Below are 7700 nucleotides of genomic sequence, written 5' to 3'. Positions count from 1 at the left end.
CAGATCTCAGCGCTTCCCCCCCCCCCCCAATAGCTAGCAATCCAAAACAGTCCAGTGGAGCCTGAGCGGTGGGTTCCGGTGATGTCAGGGGGTGTGGCATATGCAAATAAGTTATGCTGATGAGTTATGCTAATGAGCTCCTGCACCTCTTTTTCTACGAAATGATGCCTGGATTCCCCCCTCCCCCCATTTTTCGAAGTGCAGGAGGTGGCAGGTTTTGTAGGAGCCAACTCGGAAGGAATTGCTTCTTCTCCTGGCAGCCTGGGGTTGAATTAGACTGGTCTCTTTCTTTATTTTTGTTATATAATACTATCTATGCTCAGTTGAACTCAGCAGAATCGCCAAAGTCAGGATTCATTCAGGTCTTTGGATGCTGCAAGCGTTCTGGGGCTTTGTTATGTGCTGTGGGTTTGTGGCCCGGATTTGGAGAAGAAGGCCCTCGGGCACCGTATGGCCCCCCCTTGTTCTGTGTTTCTAGGACTGCCTGTTCTGGGCGGGAGAAGAGAAGGAAGGACAGTGCTTAGCCTGATTTTTAGGAGAATGGGAAATTGTGTGTGAAAGAGAGGGTGCCAGCTCTGGTGTCTTCCAGAAATACACAGGGCTGTCTTTCTGGGTAAGACCAAAGGTCTGGGTAAGACCAAATCCCGGATTTCTGACTTTAGCAGTGGTCAAACAGGAAGGTTCACAAATAGGCCATGGCTCAAATGTTTCTGCTTAGCATTTTATAAGGAAAAGATATACTGCTTTTGAACATGGAAGCTTCTCCTTAGTCACCATTTGCACGGCAGATTTGAAATCTGACATCTGCCAGACTAACACTCTAACCACCACACCTCACAGACGCTTCGATAGACGGAACCATCTGGATTGAAACCCCTTGGAGTCTTCTTGCCCGGTTCCTTGCAGAGGATCCCGAGAACAGTCGCTTATGATGAGAACGGTGTGTTAGAGATTGCTGCATTTAATGTGCATTTTCAGTGGGCTCTCCACCATTACTCCATGATCTCTTTTCCGGTCAAGGAGGTTTTGAGAGGTCTTCTCAACTAGCCTTGTTTCAGAGCCAGTGTGCTGTAGCAGTCAGTGCCCTGGACTAGGCCTGGGGAGGGGCTCCCCCATTCTGAATCCCCACTTTATTACGCTGCTCACTGGGTGGCTTAGGGATGCCAGCCTCCAGGCGGGACCTGGGGATCCCCCAGAATTACAGCTCATCTCCAGATTACAGAGGTCCGTTTCCCTGCAGAAAATGGACGCTTGGAGGGTAGACCCTGTGGCATTGTACACCACTGAGGTCCCTGTCCTCTCCAGGCTCCACCCCCAAATTCCCAAGGGTCTTCCAAACTGGATTTTTCAACCTTACCCCCCCATCCCCAGCTGTTGGCAGGGGGAACCTGGCAACCCTAGGGTGCCTGGTGAGGTAAATTAGGCAAAGAAAGAGAGAGCGTGGTGTCACTCTCTTTCTCAGCCTAATTTACCTCAGAGGGTTGTCATGAGGTTCAAATGGAGGAGGGAGAACTACCTTCGAGAGGGCAGGATAAAAATGTGACAGATATTCCATGCCCAGTGACCAGCGAAACAAACCACGCAAATTAAAAGAGAACCGAAAGCAGCGTCAAAGTCAATTGAGCGGCGTACAGTCAACAATGTTCTCATCAATAGCTTTTTGTCCCCGCTTCATGGCCGCAAGCACAGACAGAGTCACTGTGCGGATAATATCGTTGCTGTTTGCCAGCATCCATTCCAGCTTGCCGGTTCGACCAGTTTGTGTCTCAAAACAGGCGAAAGAAATCTAACCCTCCCTCCCCCCCCTCCCTCCCCCTCCATGAATGAGACACTCAAACAAGCAATGGGGCAATGCCGTGACGTCCCCCACAGCCTGGTTTCCCCGGAACAGTGGGGTAATGCGCCCCTCCAAGACTGAAGAAGGAAATGAATAAAGCAAATGCTGTCCTGTAAACACTGGGAAAGTTGCTAGGCCGTGCTTCAATTGGTCCCTATTGCTGGGCTGGTTTTCTTCACTTGGTGGAGAGAGGTTTCTATTTGGAAAGAGACTAGTAGCTCAGCAGCTTCTGACTTTGATTACAGGCACAGGGTCCCAGGTTTGATCCCCGGCACTTGCAGGTTAAAAAAAAAAAGATCTCGGGGAGCAGATGTGAGAAAAGATCTTTTTCAGCCTGAGACCCTGAAATCTGGGACTAGCCAGTGGAAACAGTGCTGAGTTGTAGAATCTGACTGAGTTGTCGGGTCTGAGTTCTGTTCCCTCTAAGCTGAGTTAGTGTGAGCTAGCTCACAGTTTTTTAGCCTGCGGCTCACACATTTTTGTCTCAGCTCAGGAAGGATGGCTCCAGAACAAACTAATTTATGCAGTAGCCAAATCGCCTGCTCACAACTTTAATGCCAGTAGCTCACAAAGTGGAATTCTTGCTCACAAGACTCCACACTTAGAGGGAACATTGGTTCTAGGGTCTGTGTTTACTGTGCTGTCTCGATGTGGGAAATGCTGTCATGGCTATTAGGCACTGTCCTCCACAAATTCATTTCCGCATCCTTTCCTAAAGTAGCCACTGGGACATCTCACAGCCACGAGGTTAAGGATGCATTTATTCGTTGGCGTATGCTGCCCAGAATAGTCAAAGATTTGCAAATTTAGCCCAACCCCTGGAAAGCGACCCAGATCTGTGGGTTCCCTTCCTTGTGAAGGAGGCCTTTCTAGTCCTGAAGGTTACCTCGCTCTCCTCATTAAACGTCTGTGCTAGATTTGTAGTCTGGATGTGTCGGATTGAGTCATTATCCTCAGGACGCTCCCCTCTGTCACTGCTTTCCGGAATCAAATGGCCCGTTCCTGTCACAGAAGCCTCTGCCAATTAGTTCTTGTTATGCGAGGTTTGACCTTGAATGCGAAGGAAGCTTCGCGCAGCGCCTGTCCTTTCAAGAGAGAGCATCTCTTGCTACTTCTACAAATCGAAACAGGCAGATGAGAAGAAGAGAGATGGCGGGAAGTTGCCGACCGGAGCCACGTTCAGACGCCCTGTCCTGGAACGGTGTGGATCCGTCATTACTGGAGTTGGGGCCTGCGTGCACATTGATATAGTGATGGAAGTAATCATGTTTTGGAGAAGAGGTCCTGCGGATAATCTTCAGTTTGCTGCTGGATCACAACAGTGTGTGTTCATCTGTAATTATATAGTATAAAGCCTGTTAGATCAGGTCCCAAGGCCATCTAGCGCGAGCACCCTATATTGAAAAAAATGGCTGGCCAGATGTTTCTGAGAAGAACACAAGCAGTGTTTGATCTTCTGCAACATATTCAGATATACTGCCTTAGTACATGGATGTTCCATTTCTAATTGTCATGGCTAGTAAGAGTTAAGCATGACCTCTGCTGGATCAGATTGAAGTTTCATCTAGTCTAGTCTGTTGCCCAAAGTGCCCCCGAAGGTTTGCAAGCTGATCATGGAGGCCAAAATAGCTCCCAGTTGTGGTCCTCAATTAATGGCATTCAAAGGTAGACTGCCTCTGAATGTGGGTGTGTGTGTTTCCACTTAGCCATCAAGGCTAATGACCACTGGCAGACCTGTCCTTCTATGTGAATTGATCTAACCCTCTTTTAAAGCCATCGAAGCGTATGGCCATCACCCCACCCCGTGGCAGTGAGTCCCACAAGTGAATGAAGCATTGTGTGAAGGAACACTTCTTTGTGCTGAATCTACAGCCCTCCCAACTTCATCATCACTGCCACCAAGTTCTACTGTCACGACAGAGGGAGGAAAAGCTCTCTCTACCCACTTGCTCCACCCTGTCCCATGTCTCATTGTCTGATGTTTCTCGGTGGTGAGAGAGAGAGAGGCACTCAGTATGTGTTCAGAGGTTCTGTTTATTTATTTTAATTTTTAATATTTTTTTATTTGATTTATACCCCGCCCTCCCTGCTGGAGCAGGCTCAGGGTAGACGTTGAGAGTCTATGGCCCCGGTCACACGGGCCAGATATCGTGGGGGGGGAGGCATGGCTGTTTGCCCCAGGGCAAAATAACGCACGGTTGCGCCAGCAGATGTACCGTGGAGGTCCCGCCAAGCACACCACAATCCTGCGCTGCGGCAAAGAAGCGGCGCGGCAAACGGGTGTTTTGTTTTCTGGACACCAAAGTGCACATGCCCTGTTGGGTGCTTGTGCGCATCCCATGGACAGTTGAAAAAAAACCACCTTTATACAAGGGGGCATGGGCGGGCGCCGGAACTACCACCGAAACGCGATCAGACGCCCGCCCTTGCCCCGCGGTTACCGGAAACTAGTACCTCCGAGGTACTAGTTTTTAACTGCGCGTCTTCGGCGGGAAGCCTCAGGTTCACCACGGGAGCTCTACGCTTCCCAGATGTGGCGGTGAGATCGCGCCCGGAAAATCCGCCTATCTTCCGTCTCTCTAGCGTGCCTAATGCTCCGTGTGACCGCAGCCTATGATTGCCAAATGCCTGTCCGTGTGTTGGCAGAAGTTCCAGTGGGCTTAGACGGGAGTAATTTGGTATAGGGCTGCACTGTAATTCGTTTGCATCAGCTGGTTTTCTTGATGGTTTTGCTGACGTTTCAAGGGTGAACACTTCTGGGTTTTTCCAAAACCTATATCAGTCATCAGTTTGCATCAGCTGGTTGATTTCATTGTTTTGTTATTAATTAACTATCATTTGGGCTTTTTCTTGCTGGAAGCTGGAGCCATTATGCTGAAAGCACAGCCTATAAATCTCTGAGATGAGTAAATGTTGGAAGGGCTGCCAAGAGAGGCACAGGAGGTCTACTTGCCTCCTGTACGGAGATCAGCTGCAGGCATGAGTGGCATGTTGTTGTTGTTGTTCAGTCGCACAGTCGAGTCCGACTCTTCACGAATGAATGGCATGGGGAAGTGTAAAGGGGTGCACTTGGTGATGCCATTCGGTCATGAGGATCCTGCATGGTGCACGGGTTAGAGTGCAAGAGTAGGATTGGGCAAATGCGATTTTGGGCTGTATCAACAGAAGTACAGTGTCCAGATCATGCGAAGTGATGGTACCACTTTGCTCTGGTTAGACCTCACCTAGGGTATTGTGCTCAGTCTTGGGCACCACAGTTTAAGAAAGATCTAGACAAGCTGGAACGTGTCCAGAGGAGGGCAAGGAAGATGGTGAGGGGTCTGGAGATCAAGTCCCATGAGGAAAGGCTGAAGGAGCTGGGTATGTTTAGCCTGGAGAGGAGACGACGGAGAGGTGATGTGATAACCATCATACAGAGGATGGTGCAGAGTTGTTTTCTGTTGTCCCAGAAGGTCAGACCAGAACCTGCGGGTTGAAATTAAATCAGAAGAGTTTTCGGCTAAACATTAGGAAGAACTTCCTGACAGAGTGGTTCCTTGGTGGAACAAGCTTCCTTGGAAGGTGGTGGGCTTTCCTTCTTTGGAGGTTTTCAGACAGAGGCTAGTTGGCCATCTGACAGCAATGCTGATTCTGTGAACTTAGGCAGATCATGAGAGGGAGGGCAGGAAGGGTTGCCTCAGTGCTTAGTTCTCATGGCCCTTTCTTACATGTCCAGGGAAATGCTGATTGTCCCTTTGGGGTCAGGCAGCAATTGTTTTCCAGGCCAGTTTGCCTGGGGATTGTGGAGGTTTTTTGCCATGTTCTGGGCATGGAGCAGGGGTCACTGTGTGTGTGTGTGGGGGGGGGGGAATTTCCTGCATTGTGCAGGGGGTTGGACTAGATGACCCTGGAGGTCCCTTCCTCTATGATTCTATGAATCCCCACTCTTCCATGGAAGCTTGTTTGGTGACTTTGGGCCATACACTCTCCAATAACCTGCCTCACAGGGTTGTTGTGAGGGTAAAATGGAGGAGGAGAGAACAATGTAAGCTGTTCTCATTGTGAAGAAAGACAGGGTATAAGCGAAGTACATTAATAATGAGGAAACCGTGATCCCTGGGACTCCGCCCAAGGAGAATGAAGCCTAGTCCTCACTGCATAGACTCACCCCTTCATCTGCATAGCCCCACCCTCTTTGCAGGTCACCGTGACTCCCAGCATAGTGTAGAGCAGGGGTGTCAAACATGTGGCCCGGGGACCGAATCAGGCCCGCAGTGGAACTGGCTGTCTTCAGCTTCTTCTTCCAGTTCTGCTGCTGCTACGTCATCGTAGGTTTGCAGCTTACAGATACACACCTGAACAGCATACTGAAGATTGCAGCAGCACAGACATTTTGATGTAATAATTCAGAGCAAGAGGTGTCAGTTATCAGACACTGTTGAATAAACAAAATCTTGCAAGAATGCTAATGTTTTAAGCATGTTTTTATTTTAAGTTAAAAAATATCTTTGTGTTTGTGTCCTTTATAAAGTTTATATCTCCGCTACCTGATTGAGGTTTACAACATGATTGAGATTTATAAGATTATGCATGGGAAAGAGCAGGTAGAGAAAGAGGTACTTTTCTCCCTTTCTCACAATACAAGAACTCGTGGGCACTCCATGAAATTGCTGAGCGGTCGGGTTAGAACGGCTAAAAGGAAGTACTTCTTCACCCAAAGAGTGATTAACACTTGTAATTCACTGCCACAGGAAGTGGTGGCGGCTACAAGCATGGACGGCTTCAAAAGGGAATTAGATAAGCATATGGAGCAGAGGTCCATCAGTGGCTATTAGCCACAAGGTATAGATAGGGGCTCTGGGGCAAGTGAGGCTCTGTCTTCTTGGTGCTTGGGGGGGGTCAACAGTGGGAGGGCTTCTAATGTCCTGGCCCCACTGGTGTGCCTCCTGATGGCACGGGTATTTCTGGCCACTGTGTGATACAGAGTGTTGGACTGGATGGGCCTTTGGTCTGATCCAACATTGGCATCTCTTATGTTCTTATGTTCTTACCTGGCATTACATTTTATGACACACATGGCCCGGCCCAACAAGGTCTCATTTATGTCAGATCCAGCCGTCATAACAAATGAGTTCGACACCCCTGGTGTAGAGGTTAGTTTGTGTCAGGCTAGGATGCAGGTGACATGGGTTCAAATCCCCACCCTACCATGAACCTTGCTGGATAATCTTGGGCCATTCATAGCTAGGTCTACCTCACCTTGTGAAGATAAAATGGGGGAAAGAGAACCATGTGTGCCACCTGGAGGTGAAAAGACCAGATTAAGATCTAATATACAGAAACTGGCTGAGAGAGAGAGAGAGAGAGAGAGAGAGACCCTTGGCATACATATAAATCGAGTGTGAGGCTGAAGGTGAGAGTGGGGGGGCAATGTGGCATAGGGGTTAGGGTGTTGGGAGACCTGCATTCAAATCCCCACTTGTGCCCTGGAAGCTCACTGTGACCTTGGGCCATGAAGCTGCCTCATACTGAATCAGAACTCTGGTCCATCGAAGTCAATATCTATATATCTAATAGCCAAGTCGCCCCCGTGCGTGCGGATACCTAAATCCGCGCATCGGGGGCACCTGGGGGGAAGGGAGATTTTTGTGCACACTTGGGGCAGTCCCCAGGTGTGCACAAAAATCTAAAAACCCAGAAAAAATATCGGGGGGATACTTAAATCCCCCCAAAAGTGACAGAGCGTCCCCTGCGCATGTGCAGGGAACGCTCTGCGAACTCCCTTGCCGCCGCCGCTTGGGGGGGGAAAGAGAGCAGCGAGGCCTGAGCGGCAAGCCGCTTCGGCCTTGCTTCGGTGGCGGGGGGGCCTTGCTTCGGAGGCGGG

At 49.5% G+C, this 7700-nt stretch overlaps 1 protein-coding gene across 1 annotated transcript in view; it reads left to right on the top strand.

The window, feature by feature from the left end:
• The window catches only part of LOC107112487 (peripheral-type benzodiazepine receptor-associated protein 1-like), an 86434-nt gene that overhangs the window by 5079 nt on the left and 73655 nt on the right, over window positions 1-7700 (top strand). The window lies entirely within an intron of this gene.

This window comes from Gekko japonicus, unplaced genomic scaffold, assembly GCF_001447785.1.
Source record: "Gekko japonicus isolate JY-2015 unplaced genomic scaffold, Gekko_japonicus_V1.1 scaffold452, whole genome shotgun sequence".
NCBI classification, from domain to species: domain Eukaryota; kingdom Metazoa; phylum Chordata; class Lepidosauria; order Squamata; family Gekkonidae; genus Gekko; species Gekko japonicus.
This window is presented reverse-complemented; position numbering and strand designations above follow the sequence as displayed.